This window comes from Herpailurus yagouaroundi, unplaced genomic scaffold (genome assembly GCF_014898765.1).
Source record: "Herpailurus yagouaroundi ecotype Mexico unplaced genomic scaffold, PumYag 211, whole genome shotgun sequence".
NCBI classification, from domain to species: Eukaryota; Metazoa; Chordata; class Mammalia; order Carnivora; family Felidae; genus Herpailurus; species Herpailurus yagouaroundi.
Window position 1 is genome coordinate 4,652,664 of NW_024412442.1, and position 15,440 is coordinate 4,668,103.

The following is a 15,440-nucleotide window of genomic DNA, read 5'->3' on the forward strand; positions in this document are numbered from 1 at the left end:
AAGAACCAATAGAATATATATACTCTCTCTCTCTCTCTCTCTCTCTCTCTCTCTCTCTCTGTGTGTGTGTGTGTGTGTATGTGTGTGTGTATAAAGAGAATATGTATATATAAAGAGAATATATATACACACACACACACACACAGAGAATATACATATACAAAGAGAATACACACACACACACACACACACACACACACACACACACACACAAGATTTGTCTTAAGGTATTGGTTCATGTAATTGTGGAGACTGAGAAGTTCCCTGATCCTCAACCTGCAAGGTAGAGATCCAGGAGAGCTGGGGCATAGGTCCAGTCTAAGTGCAAAGACCTGAGAACCAGCTCTGAGGACAAGAGAAGACCCATGTCCTAGTTCAACAGTCAAGCAGAGAGCAGAACCAACCTTCTTCGGCCTTTTAATCGCTTTTAGGCCCCAAACCAATTGGGTGGCGCCCATCTATGCTGGGGACACTTTACCTCCTCAAATGCTAATCTCTTCCCAGAACACCCTTACACACACAGAGAGAAACAGTATTTAATCAACTGTCTGGAGACCTTAATGCCTAGTCAAGTTGACCTACAAAATTAACCTCCACAGACTCTTCCCAAGAGGGAGGCCCCCCTATATGGCCTTTACGAGTCCTCGAAATGTGACCCGTGTGGCTGAGGATTCTGCATTCCATTTGTACAGAAAGGGCATGGTAGTGCCAGAGAGTCTGGGTTCAAACCTGCGATTCCCACTGTTGGCAAATTTTTGAGCCCTCCGTCAGCTTCATTTTCCTCATCCATAAAATGGAGACAAAACCTATGTCATGTGGATGATGCAAACATTGAAGATAATGTCTGAGCAGGGACTACCACAGTGCCTACTTGTAACCGGCACCTAACACATTCTGGATGGATCTGGGGATAGTTTTTGAGGGAGCAGTTATTGCTAAATTAAAGTCAACAGACAAAGCTTCATAATGTAGCATCAGAAAGTAGTTCTTCTCCAACACAGGGCAATGACGATGCTGTCACATGGTGTGAAGAACAAGGTAGATGGCACATGGCTTTCTCAATGCTTGTTGGCTGGGACCAAAAGAGCATCAAGCAGTGAATCTTTCTCTGGAGAGAAGACGGCCTGCAATGAATGCAATCTTAAATAATCCTAGTTACAAGCCGCTTGGTCTTTTCTGTATCTTTAGTGGTGTCTCAAACTGTCTCCTACACCCGGGAAGAGAGAACTCCAGAACCATCAAGGCCCAGCCTGAGGCATCAACGTCAGCTGGCGGGAGGGCACCACCATCTCCATTTACATGTCCCAGGAGATAAGCCGAGAGAGTGCAGGCAGCCTGGCGCCTTGCCATTGTTTCTCGGAAGTGAGGCTGGGAAAGCAGGTGCTTCCTGCTGGGCGGTGCCACACGGGAATGTTCTCTCTAACCTGGACTGTCATTTGCCCCTGTTGTTAGCAGCGACTCACAAGGACACTCTTCCTAACCACATTTCCCTTGTCATCACGTCTGTTCATTTACCAAGAAATGATGCGATGTCACCATTCCGGGCTGTCCCTGTGAAGTGTATTAGCACTGGAGGTCACTGTTGTCCCAAGCAAACCCAACACTGCTGTGCCTCTTCCTCGGTGATTTTCAGAATGGCCCGGGGCCTCAGGCAAGGGTTCATCACGTCCTCAGGCAGAACCACATGACACTCCTCAGGTAGCCTGCACTGGTGTTGCTATTTTCAGATTCCAAATCTAGTCCATCTCAGGAGCAAGAGTCCAGGGAAAAGGCCAGGAAACCTCAGAGGCACGGAACGTACATAGATTTACCCTCCACTCAGATTACTAGAAAGGTCTATTTGTGAGCAAGAAATTCTGTGCTTGCTGTGTATTTCCTGAAAACAACACCAATAACTTAATACCCTAAAGATACACCTGAATCAGAATGAATGACATCATCATCCTGTGAAAGAGTTCCAGAAGCATTTCTTCAATAAATGAGGCGCAAATATTAACTATCGCCTCTTATCCTGGCTACTCCATTACCAAATAACAAGTAATCCAGGCTATTAAAGCTCTCAGGCTGACCTTCTAAACTGCTCTCGGACACAAGCAAACACAGCAGGAAGTGCATTTTAGGGCAATTACAGGCACAACTCAAGTATTTACTGGACACAGCATTCTAAGAGAACAATCTTTTTGGCATTTCCGAGGGAACCGTTCAATCCTGCCACAGTGGTGGCCCATCAGTGGTGGGAAGAGACCATTTGCCCCTAAGGGTGGAAAATAATTTTGCAGTGCAAGTTAGGGAGGGATGGCATTTCTTCCTCTACTACATCCAAAGCTGAGTGAGTGCGCTACAGCATTTTCCCCCATGATTTCCTCGTGACAATGTTGTGGTTACGTTAGCAGGGGGTGGAAAACTGATAAGTGTAATTGCTGAATCACAGGATGTATAGGATGTAAATATTTGGAAGGCAATTAAAAACCATTTGCCTCCTTAGCTTCTTAAAATAAAAGGCATGACTGAACAGCAAATGAGTGGAGATTTTTTAAAAAGTAGACGAGATTGTAAGACAAGAATATGAAATGATTTATTCAACATTCATTTTGAGGTTCGGTCTAATGTGAATGGAGGAGGAAAAGAGAAAGATGCTGTGGATCAGGAGACATGTGTCATCAAATAACTAAAACTAACTTGCAGGAGACTCTCCCCAGGTCATAAACGATCACAGCGTGTGGGGCTGTCAATTACCTTCTCAAGCGGGGGCATTGTTTTGCGGGCGCAGGGGCGTGTCTAACTGCTAAGTTGCCCTTGTAACAAGCTATGGGGTTTGCCTCATTCATACTGTAGGACAGCAGTTAAAATAACCACGTCAATACACCAGCATCCAGTAATGACAGTTCTTCTGAACAAATAGCTTTTCTTTTCTACTCTTATCTGATTCACATGTAAAGATGTCCAATGTCTCATTCTATATTCGAAGTAACATTTTGATATTTGACTGCATCCGTTGAATTTCTAACATTCTAATCTTTACTGCCAGCAGAGATGGTATAAAGATTACATTACACATACGCAGACCATGTTGGGTTTGCATAAGGCAGGAAAGAGGAGGATTAAACAGTACTCAGGTACTCCTAGAGCAAGTGTAAAATTGGCACACTACAGTTTAGATGCGCAAAAAGAGTAATTTATTATGTTCTACGATGGGCCTCATTTTGCCTTCGATCCTCTATTTCTCTGATTAAAAATAAAACACATTTTGGGGCGCCTGGGTGGCGCAGTCGGTTGAGCGTCCGACTTCAACCAGGTCACGATCTCACGGTCCGTGGGTTCGAGCCCCGCGTCGGGCTCTGGGCTGATGGCTCAGAGCCTGGAGCCTGTTTCCGATTCTGTGTCTCCCTCTCTCTCTGCCCCTCCCCCGTTCATGCTCTGTCTCTCTCTGTCCCAAAAATAAATAAACGTTGAAATAAATAAATAAATAAATAAATAAATAAATAAATAAAACACATTTTATTTATTATCAAAAACCCTAAGATTTGATGATGAAATCTGATGATGAATGGTAACTTTGTCTCTTGTTAGGTTAAAAAGGCTCTTGGGTTAATTCAGTCCCTTAAATCCTTAACCTATCTAAGGACATGCAATCTCGTGAGGACACGGAAAGGGAACTTGGATCCACGTGTCACGCTCTGCTAGCCCTGCCGACTCTGACCGAAGAATAACCGATGGGTCTTGGCATCCACGGGTCTCTCCTTTGCCCACACACTTGCCGGCGTGTCTATGCATCATGGTGCTGAGGCCTGGCCTGTCAAGGTAGACAGCGTGACTGCGCCCAGGAGCTCAACAGACTCCATGTGCTAGTTAGGCTCCACACTTAGAGTCTTTCTGGCTGTGTAGATTCTCTGACAGTTGGTGGCCTTTTCTTGGGGATCTCTGACTTTGCACGGGTTTTCTCACCCTGAGCCGTGGCAACTTTCTGGCAGTTAAGCATAATTTCATTTAGTTCTGCTTCCTTTCAATTCTCAGCCACCTTCTTCCTTCACACAGTCATTCTGGGACATGGGGACCTTTTCCATGTCACGTAGGGGCTGCAGGTTGGGTGCTCGCTGCCCCAAGTCTACACATCTAGACCCTACCTCTGCCTGTACTGACCCAACACGCTGATGTCATGTTGCATGAAGCAAAGGGAAGCAGAGCAGAAACTTGGTTCCCCTCGCTCGATCTGGAATCCCAATGAGAGTTTCTATCCTGCTGCCTTTCCTTTTTCCCAACCCTCCCCCCAAGGGCCCCTGGGCTCATCCTCACTCACCTAGGTCGCTTGGTTTTTACAGCCTCTCATTTCCTAATCTCAGAGGTGGAAGAGCTTTCTACTCCCATCTCTACCTGAAAAGAAACGTGCTTTAACATACTTTTTTCATAGAATTGGAGAGCAAAGTTCTCTGCCTTGATCTCAAGTTCCATTCTTGATACAAGAAGGAAGTTTTAGGATTTAAGAATCTGTTTTTTCCCCTCACAAAATCTTGACTTCGTAGATACTGTTTTGCTCTGAACCAAAACCAAAACAAAACAAAAAACCTTGAATTTGAAACTCCAAATTGAGCATGACTTCATTCTCTATTGTACCCATTGAAGCAATACAAGCAATCGATTCTTGCTTTGAGAGTTATAAGGCAACAAAATTTGGGGAAAATATTTTAAAAAGCAGCTTAATGCCTTTAAAAAAATATCATTTCAGTTACATTTCTTGTTCAAAGACTCTCAGGGGCACCTGGATGGCTCAGTTGGTTGAGTGTCTGACTTTTGGTTTTGGCTCAGGTCATGATCTCATGGTTCATGAGATCAAGACCCCAAATTGGGCTCTGTGCTGACAGTGTGGAGGCTGCTTGTTTTTTTTTGTTTGTTTGTTTGTTTGTTTTTTTACTTTATTTAACACTTATTTATTTTGAGAGAGAGAGAGATAGAGTATGAGCAGGGGAGGGGCAGAGAGAAAGGGAGACACAGAATCTGAAGCAGGCTCCAGGCTCCCTCCCTCCACCTCAAAATAAATAAATAAAGATTTTTAAAAAACCCACACAAACTCTCAGTAACTGCTTTTTGAACCCACACAAAGGTACAAGGCACTAAAAGCATTTACAAAACCCTTCCAGGCTTCCCTCTCATGTCTGTGTGAGACAGGAAGAGACTTAATGATTCTAAGGTAAAAGACTCACAATAATGAAGAGAAATTGCCAAAAGGTGGATTTTGCCCAATCTAGTAGAGTCCCATGTAATGTCAGAATCAGGTTCTGAAATTAGCACTTAAGGTAAATTCTACATTTATAAAAGTTATCTTTGAATATTCCTTAAGTTACCCACAAATACATTACACTCTCAACAACTGTCAAAAAATACTATCTTTGGCCCGATAACCGGTCTTACTCCGGAAATAAGGTATGTTGTATGAAAAAGATCTTTAAACTGTGTAATCCTAGTCAGTGATAGTCACATCACGGGTCAAGAAAACGGTTACTTCTCTGCCCTTTTCCACAGGATGCAGAGTTTAAGCTGCCTCGGTTAAATGGGATTATGATGTGACTCCACTGGTTGAAAGGACAGGTCCTGATAAATGTTGCTATTTGACAATGATCCGCGGTATGAATATGCCATCAGTGATCAGGTGTGAGATGAGAACAGATAACAATATTTGTTTACCTCTGTGCTAGGCACGCCATCACATTAACCCCCCCAATAACCTCAGGAGATAACGTATTATTATCTCTATTTGAAGAAAACCTAGAGGTAATATTCAGAGAGATGCGTATCTTCCTTGGCATTAAGTGATCAGCCTAGACAAGAGGCAAAATATGTTCTCTTTAAAGGACAGTAATCTTAGAACTGTACATATTCTGACCTAAAAAAAATCAGAAAATGGGGCGATTACCCTAAATAGCATAATATGAATATTTACATGAAAACCGTTGCAAAAATACTTCCGCTAGAAAAGAAAAAGACCTGTATTATTCTCTTGCTTAGAATTCTAATATAAAATAATTCATGAAATTCCTGAGAGCATTCAGAACTGAATAGGTGTATTTTCTACTTGATGGATTTCTATTGTTTCCACATGTATACACCAATTAAAACAATTTCAGACTTAATTTGATATAACATAACATTTCAGTTTTGCAGAGCATGTTTTTAACATTAGACTTTGTCCCTCTGTGCATGCTAATCTTCAAAAACACTTTCTAAATCAGTCCTTGCCTGATAAATATGTCCATTTGCTTTAGTTTTTTGACTCATGTTCCATAATAATTCTGATTTTTTTTTTTCTGAGCCGTAAATTGGAGGCATGGGAAGAGTGAACCCACTGGGTTTTCTTTCCTCTTTGTAAGTTTACACGAAGGTGAGGAGACATGTCTCTCATTAAGTAGATAGTAACTCCTTAAAGTTTTTGGAACCAGATGGACGAAATGATAACCTCCCTGTTGATTAGAATGTCTGATTCCTTCTAAGAGACCCTAAAGGAAGCCAATTAGCATCAGCAGATGTGTGTGCCGTGGGGAAGAGGAAGGAAAAGAAGGCAGTAGTAGCTTTTCGGGAGACGTGGCTGGAAAAAAGATAAGACCGCTGGTGAAGGGGGACGCAGGGGCTAGGCTTTGTTTAGAAAGTCAAAGGACACTGCGCAGCACTGGGGTGGTGGAGGGGGGAATGCGGAAGGGCAGTCCCAGATTTGAGGGATTGCTGCTGGGTATGGAAATAATGGGGATACTACACACCCAGGTGTCTGTCAGGAGTTTATGCCTAAGAGGTATGAGAAACCAGGAAAGCCCTCTGCTATCACGATGTCTTTCATTCTGAGACTGTACTCTGGAATCAAACACTGTAAGGATGTTAGATCAAAATATGGCTACAAAACTTTTCAGGGCTCAGCCCAGCTCCCCCAAAATTCTGAGCACAGCCCAGGCCAGCACGGCTCAATACAAGGATAATGAGAGCCATGGGGGCAATTTAAGATTTTATAGTAACTACAGAACAAGAAAAAAGAAACAGGAGAGATTAATTTTAGTATTATACTTTAACCCAATGCCTAAAATATATTATCACTTCAACAAATAACCAATATTTTAGAGTATGAATGAGCTACTTTACATTCTTTTCCTGGTACTAAGTGTTTGAAATCCTGGTATGCAAATTAAACTTACAGGCTACAGCACGTATTCCATGGGAGCTAAATTTTTACTGGGAACGTATGATCCCAGTAGATTTCATAAAATTTATAGTCGAAAAAACAGATTCACATACCTAATTTCCAAACATCCTTAAATGTTTTCCAATAACTGAGGCAGGTAACAAAAAATCATTTCTGTTAATATTCACATCCACATTGACAAGACTGATTCATCGTTCCTTAGAATAACCGCTCTGTCTTTGAAGCAAAAGTAGCTCAGTTTCTAACTACATCTACCACATTAAGTAAAGTGGTTAACTCTTGTGTCAGCTCAATATTATCAACATCAAATTCAAAGAATTTCACAGGTTGAAAAGCAATTCTAAAACTTTATCAATATCAAGAGTGTTCCTCAAATTTTTCTCCTACTTCTTGCAGACAATTTACATAATGTTGGCAATTACAATGAAAACTCTCCTGTATACTGATCCAGATTAAAACGGTGTAAAGTAATTATTATTGATTTATACTATGAACAGTTTCAGTTTTGACATAAATTCTTGTACCTGCCTAGCTAGGTTGCAAACACTTCCTTTTCTTAGAACTTCAAATTTTGCCTATTTTTCTGCAGTGTGATAGAAGTGAGAAAACATAAGTTCCACTGCTGTTTTTCATCTTTCTTTTTGTTTCAAAATATCTTTATATGGAGATAACAATACGAGAAATCTTTGTAAAATTCCCCCATGACTCACGTAATGAACAGTAGCAAAGAACACAAGATTTAATGAATCCATCGTCTTTGCTTTCAATAGTTCCATAAAATAGTTCATGATCTTCGAATATAAGTATATCGATGGTCTTTAAGTTTACATTTGAGTGACTTCAACAATTGCATTCATGACACTTTTAAGACCCTCAGAACACAGAGTGCAAATATCTCCAATGTGCACCTTACAGTCCAATGAAGCTATAAGGAAAACATCAGTCTCCTGCTTTAAAAATTCCAATGTATTTAAATTTTTGACCTAATGTAACTAGAATCTATTAAGACAGAAATTGATTTTTTGAAACCTATTTAAAATTCTTCTTGACAGAAGTAAGAATCCAAACTGTGTACAACACAGCTTAATTTTCTAGGTCATGAGTTGCTAATAGTTTGTGTGTGTGTGTGTGAACTTGGAAGGCCTTTTGAAACAAACTGTAACTAAGGTATTGTGAGTAATATCTCATATTGCATGACTCATCTAAACCTAAAGAAAATATTTCCATTTCTCAGATTTTCAACCAATTGATCTTTAATATTTTTAAGAATTTGTGTTTTACTGGTAATTGTTTGACGGTTTCATTGAAGATCTTTTTTATAAAATATATTTTTTAACCTTTTTCTTATAACTATCTAACAAAATTGCCGTAACATAAATAATGACTTCTTTTACCATCTAAACATGATTTTTTGTGTGCAAGTATTCATTTTATAACTTGTCAAGGTTACAAGCTCAGCTCCTATTAAAAATCATTTAAAATGTGTTTTTTAGACATTTAATTATCAGACTTACTATACATTTGCTAAAAACATCTCTGAACATTGGTTTTTTGGATTTGCCCAACAAAACGTAATTGCCTCGTATTGTTACATCTGCACATATATTCAAGTTTGTTTGTTTGTTTACCGTTCCCATCAAAATGCTAGTTCTTCCTTTCCAACGGACTTTGCATCAGATATATGCCTTTATTTTAAATTTGAAAAGCACTAAAAATAAAGTGTAGTTTGATTAAAATATTTTAATCTAATTACCAGTTACAATTTACATACATATTACTGTAACTCGCACTGCCTAAATAAAAAGCTCACATAAATACATTCCAAAAATCATCGCAACTGAGTCAATCGACACTGATTCAACTGACGGTCCATGTGTTCGTAGCACCAGGAAAGATGTGCTATCAACACCTCCATGAGGATGCAGCCGTATCTTATGCAGTCCCATGGTTAATGTGCAATGAGTCTTACCAAAACTACAAAGCTGTGTTTAACAGAAAAATACTTTATATTGTTTCAGTGTTGAAGTTGAAATGAATTAAAATCAAATCCAATTCTTAGTCTTACCGGTTTCTCAGTCACATTTTCAAGTGCTCGCTAGCTGCTGATGGCTGATGGCTCTCAGTGAGTAGCACGGCCCTGGAAAAGAGAAAGTGCACATTGTTTTATTTGCTTGTATGGTGGAGAAAGGCGTGATTCTCAATTCTCTCCCCACCTACTACTGACTGCCTCCCTCAGCGTGGAGTTGATGGGACAGGCTTCCAGAACAGTTCGTTAGACCGCGTCTGCTAATCTTTGACCGCTCACTGCCAAGAGTCCCCATGGTTGGTGTGGCTCTCTCTCTTGGACTTTGCCCCTACACTTTCTGCTCTTCTCCTGCTTCCACAGGGAAAGTGACCCAGAATCTGGCCCCTTCATGCAGACCTGCCATCCTGAGCTCTCAGCTAGCCCAGGAAGAATAATTTAGACTGATAGATAAACTCATTTATTCCATTTTGCAAACCACTTGGCAGTAACAAGAGGGCCCTAAAAGAAGGCAGAAGGTCTACTTGGTGCTTGAGTTCAGATCATCTGTGAATGTCCAGTCTTCCAGCAAGTTCCAAATGGGGGCAGTTAGTAGGAGTCAACCCTAACAAAGGGGTGGGAATTAGTTTATCATCTGTTTGTCTCTTGTAAGTATCTCCTTCTCAGGAACTTCATGGAGTCAGAGTGATTAGACTCAGTAAATCCTAGATTTCCTAGCTAAATATCAGTTGATTGTAGCCCAACACCATGCATATTTCTAATAACTGCCATTTTACTTTAACCTTGAGTTGTACTGTCATCTTTGTGATAATGACCCTGGAGAAAAAAGATGGAGTCCCTTTATTAACTTATTTATACATGATACTTGGCACAGGATTATGTCTTTATTAAGACAATGATTTTTACTAATTGTAGTCAGAAATTGACAAATTGTGCGGTTTATAAAAAGAACTGATGAAGATGTTAATTAATAATATTCCATGGCTTGTCTTAAGCCAGAGTCAGAAAGGTCCCGCGAAGGGTCACATTTGATCTATAATCATCTCATACTGATGACTGAGGTTGTATGGTTTCTCATTCCACAATCACCCCAAGGCCTATTGTTTAACCCTCTTGCTCCCGAAAATAATTAAGACGCCCTGAGCCACCACTGCCACCTAGTGGTAATTTAAAAATGGGTTGATCCAGAAGTGATTCCCTCCTGTAACCTTTTCTTGTATTAATTCTGTCTTTCCATATCTGACTTCAGTGAATGTCCTCCATGCTAATTTTTATTACATACGCTGAATGGAATCTGATGTGGTGGCTGGGAGTCCACTTCTAGAGCTAGACTTTCAAGGTTCACCTCCTCACCCTCCCCAGCTCTGTGGCCTTGGGCAAGTTGCCTGTGTTTTTGTCTCTCAATACCCACATTTGTAAAATGGAGTAATATTAACACCTATCTCTTCAAGCTGTTTTGAAGAGCTAATTATACAGTTTATGTAAAGTGCTAAAATTAGGAGCTGGCATAGAGAAAATGCTCTAAAATGCCAATAAATAGCAGATGCTATATACACATATCCTTTTTCGTCCCTTTGTACTTCCCCTTTTTCTTCTCGCTTTGGCTCTTTTTCCATTTCTCTCAAATCAACCTAAATCACATCTGACATGCTGTTATAATAAATAATTAGAGATATTGCCGTGTAAGAATGTACTTTGACATGAAGTTGGGTGTAACTAACACAACTTACAAACCTCTTGGCAATACTGTGAAGACCCATTCAGAGTCTCTGGTAAAATCCTCATTGGCTTCCTGTTCTACTCTGTTCAAGCTACTGTAACAAACCACCACTAACTGGTGGTGTAGAAACAACAGAAGTTTATTTCTCACAGTCCCAGACCAAGGAGCTGGGACATCCGGTGTCAGGGGAGAGCCCCACGTCCTGGTTCACGCACTGCTCTCCTCCTGCAATACCTCACTGGTTACAGGGATGAAAGAGCTCTGTGGGGTCTTTATAGGGGCACCAATACCACTCATGGGGGCCCCACTCTCATGACCTCATCATCCCCCAAGGCTCCACTTCTGTGTAAAATCACGGTGGGGGTTAGGATTTCAACATATGAATTTGGTGGGGGGATACAGACATTCAACCCATAACACTTTTTAAACTTCCTCTTTTTTTTTTTTTCAACGTTTTTATTTATTTTTGGGACAGAGAGAGACAGAGCATGAGCGGGGGAGGGGCAGAGAGAGAGGGAGACACAGAATCGGAAACAGGCTCCAGGCTCTGAGCCATCAGCCCAGAGCCCGACGCGGGGCTCGAACTCACGGACCGCGAGATCGTGACCTGGCTGAAGTCGGACGCTTAACCGACTGCGCCACCCAGGCGCCCCTAAACTTCCTCTTTTTAAAAATCATCATCTATCAAGAAAAATTTTTCAGGTATATTTTTAAGTTTATTTATTTTTGAGAGAGAGAGGAGGGAGAGAGAGAGGATGGGCAGAGATAGAAAGAGAGAGAATCCCAAGCAGGCTCCGCACTGTCTGCATAGAGCCCGATGTGGGGCTCGATCTGATGAATTGCGAGATCATGACCCGAGCTGAAACCAAGAATTGGACGCTAATCAACTGAGACACTCAGGCACCCCAAAAATTTTAAATATTTTATTAGAATTTGTCGGGTTTTGTTTTTTTTTTTACTTTATTTGACATTTATTTATTTTGAGAGAGAGATAGAGTATGAGCAGGGGAGGGGCAGAGAGAACGGGAGACACAGAATCTGAAGCAGGCTCCAGGCTCCCAGCGGTCAGCACAGAGCCCGACCCGGGGCTCAAACTCATGAGCCATGAGATCATGACCTGAGCCGAAGTTGGACGCACAACTGACTGAGCCACCCAAGCGCCCCTGTTGCTTTTTCTTTTTAATCAAATCAATGATTTAAAATTATTTGAATTATGTGAAACATTAAATGAACACTTTCTTGCTCTACAACCTTCAATCCAGAGAGGAAGCAACAATTCTCCTTGGCTCCATCCACCCCAATTCTACAAGTGGCCCTAGACACAAAGATTATCCCTTTCATGTATTTCCTTTAGGTCTTTCCCAAGCATTTCTTAAATGTTTGTTTATTTTGAGAGAGAAAGGCAGCGAGTGGGAAAGGGGCAAAGAGAGAAGGACAGAGAATCCCAAGCAGGCACCGCACTGTCCGTGCAAAGCCTGACATGGGGCTCTAACCCACAAACCGTGAGATCATGACCTGAGCCCAAATCAAGAGTCAGACAGTTAACCGACTGAGCCACCGAGGTGCCCCCCACCAAGCATTTTTTCATCACCTCCCTCAAATATTTGGAAAATTCCTAACTGACTCTGGACATTTCCACGTTGGTCATCCCCACACGTCGTATACAATTCGCTAACCCTGGGCTGGGAGCTTACGAATGTCTCCAGGGGATGGATGGCAGGGAGCTGTTGTCTAAGCCAGCAGATGTGCTGCCCAAGGCCCCTCTACCTTACTCCCTGGTCCTATCAAGAGGCTTTCTCCTCTTCAATGTAAACTCTAGTCTTCTAGCTCTTTTCTCTCTGGACCCGTTTTCCTAGTCTTGTGAGCAGAAACATGGTCTCTTGACATTTGGGAGCAGGAAGCAAAAATCTTCCCATCTTAGACTTAAGTCACCAGTTTCTTTAAACTTCTGCATCCCTGTGGACTGAGAGTGCCCTTAAGGTTCAAGTGAGAGAAAGAGAAATAGAAATGTGTTGACATGTTAATCTGTCACACCTAGATTTATGCACATAAATATATATATATGGTTTTATCTTACCAGTTTTTCACACAAATATCACCACTGTGTAGATATTATTTTTTAGACTTTTTAACTTAACAACCTTGACATAAATTTGAAAATATTTATGGAGCATTATTACATAGAATAAGGAGTTCATGAATTAGGAAGTACTCTAGTGGTTAAGAATGTCTTTTTTTTTTTTTTAACTATTTTTTAGTTCTAATGTGGTAAATTTAGCAATTTCCTTCAACTTTGCTATCTCTAAACATGTGCACTAACTTGCAAACTATTAACTTACAAATGAACCTTATCAAAATAATCTACTAATAAAGAGCTGACCTGTATTTATGGAATTTTTTTAAACCTAGCTATTCTTACTTATTCCCTCAAAAAACTAATTGCCTTTAAAACCTCTCTTGTGGAAAGGCACCTGCTGGGATGAGCATTGGGTGTCGTATGTAAGTGATGAATCACTGAATTCTACTCCTGAAGCCAATACTGCGCTGTATACTAGCTAACTAACATTTAAATAAAACAAACAAACAAAAACAGCAACAACAACTTCTCTTGTGGTATGGTTCCAAAATAACCAAAAAAATTCCCTTAAAATACACAATCATATTTTAAATATTTTGTGAGTGCCTTAAAATACAATTTGATCTTTCTACACAAAAATTTATATAAGGTGTTTTGTCATTGTCCCCTGTGGTAAATTGTATCTAAGGAGTTTTCCCACGCAGAGTTATTTGAAATCAAATGACTGCTTTGTCTAAATGAAAGTGGAATTGAGAGTGAAGCTGTATTACAGTTTATAAGAATATATATTTAATTCCCACTTCCTGCGCTCAGTGGTATGTACAGAGCAAGTAGCTGAAGAAAACTCATTATTATAGACAAATACTAACAGGCAAATTATGTTAAGTTTTAAACAACCTAGAAAGCTCACTACAATACTGTGTTTATTTTGGCATATAAAAGCCCACTATGTATAAAGCCCACCACAGTACTGTGTTTATCATGGACCCATTTTTCTTTTGCCTGAAATAATTCCCACTTTTTTATTCACAATGTATAGAACAAGTATTGATAGCTTTCCAACACTTCGGAACTTTCCTTTAAAATCAGTATTTGTAAATGACACATAACTGCCTACTGCAAGTGTAAACATTTGTCAAACCAAAAATTTAGAAAATTCGGCTTTAGAAAATTTAATTTGGGGTGCCGGAGTGGCTCAGTAGGTTAGGCGTCCGACTTCGGCTCAGGTCATGATCTTGTGGTTTCTGAGTTCGAGCCCCATGTTGGGCTCTGTACTAATAGCTTGGAGCCTGGAGCCTGCTTCAGATTCTGTGTCTCCCTCTCGCTCTCTGCCCCTCCCCCACTCATGCTGTCTCTCTCTCTCTCTCTCTCTCTCTCTCTCTCTCTCTCAAATAAACAAACATTAAAAAAATTTAATTCAACTGTACTTTTAAACATTTTTTTTAAAGAAAAGGGAAGTATGAATCAAGTGACTGACCCTTTAAATTGTATGAGGTTTTGGGGTGCGTGGGTGGCTCAGTCAGTTAAGTGTCTGACTTTGGCTCAGGTCATGATCTCTCAGTTCATGAGTTCAAGCCCCACGTCAGGCTCTTTGCTGACAGCTGGATCCTGGAACCTGCTTCGGATTCTGTGTCTCCCCCTCTCTCTGCCCCTCTCATACTCTGTCTCTGCCTCTCAATAATAAATAAAGGTTAAAATATTTTTGTAAATAAATTGTACGAGGTTTTTAAGATGGAGGCAGGGAAGGAGATTTTACAGTAGCAATTGCTACGTTTGCCAATAATGATAGTAAATTGGGTTTTCTTATTAACATATCAGTACTTCACTATTCTTTAGCTTTCTAATAAACTCAATACTGCATTCAAAATATACAGGACAGTCAAAGGTTTGGGTCCCTTTCATTTCACAAAAGTCTTTGACCATCAACCTGAAAACTATTTATATAGAACAGATTTGGAGAAAACCTTCTCACGTACAAGGGGCCACATCTGCACTACAGGCACATGTTCCAGCATCAGAAGGTTGAGCACAAGTAGGGTGGGAGAGAGGAAAGGATGAAAGAAAACAAGAAATATTGTTTTGTGTCAATTTGTTTTTCTACTAATGTAGCACTGAAAATACCACTGCACTTACAGTGGTCAAGAAAATTATGTTTGGGTTAGTCAGTAAATTGGACATTCATCTGGGATATGAAATCACCCACTTTGTTTATTTTTATTTTTATTTTTTATTCTTGGCACAGTTAGCACTTGGCCAGCATCTCCCGATGTGGTCACGGGGTAAGTACTTTCGTGATCTCATTTTTGCAATTACTATCTCTTGTTCCCAGGTAAGTGGTTAAAAAAAATGCATGCTGTGCATTTGTAGATCCTGAGTCTCTCTCAAGGGCTAACTGGTTTACATGCAGCTTTCTGTGGTTAGCCACTTAACGTGGAGGCTG

General features: G+C 40.5%; 1 long non-coding RNA gene across 2 annotated transcripts in view; it reads right to left on the bottom strand.

Moving 5' to 3' along the window:
- LOC121016552 (uncharacterized) overlaps window positions 1-15,440 on the bottom strand; it is a 130,249-nt gene that overhangs the window by 106,420 nt on the left and 8,389 nt on the right. For both annotated transcript variants that reach the window (XR_005784348.1, XR_005784347.1), the window contains exon 2: window positions 9,246-9,317. This is a non-coding gene — a long non-coding RNA (uncharacterized LOC121016552). The remainder of the gene's footprint in view (window positions 1-9,245; window positions 9,318-15,440) is intronic.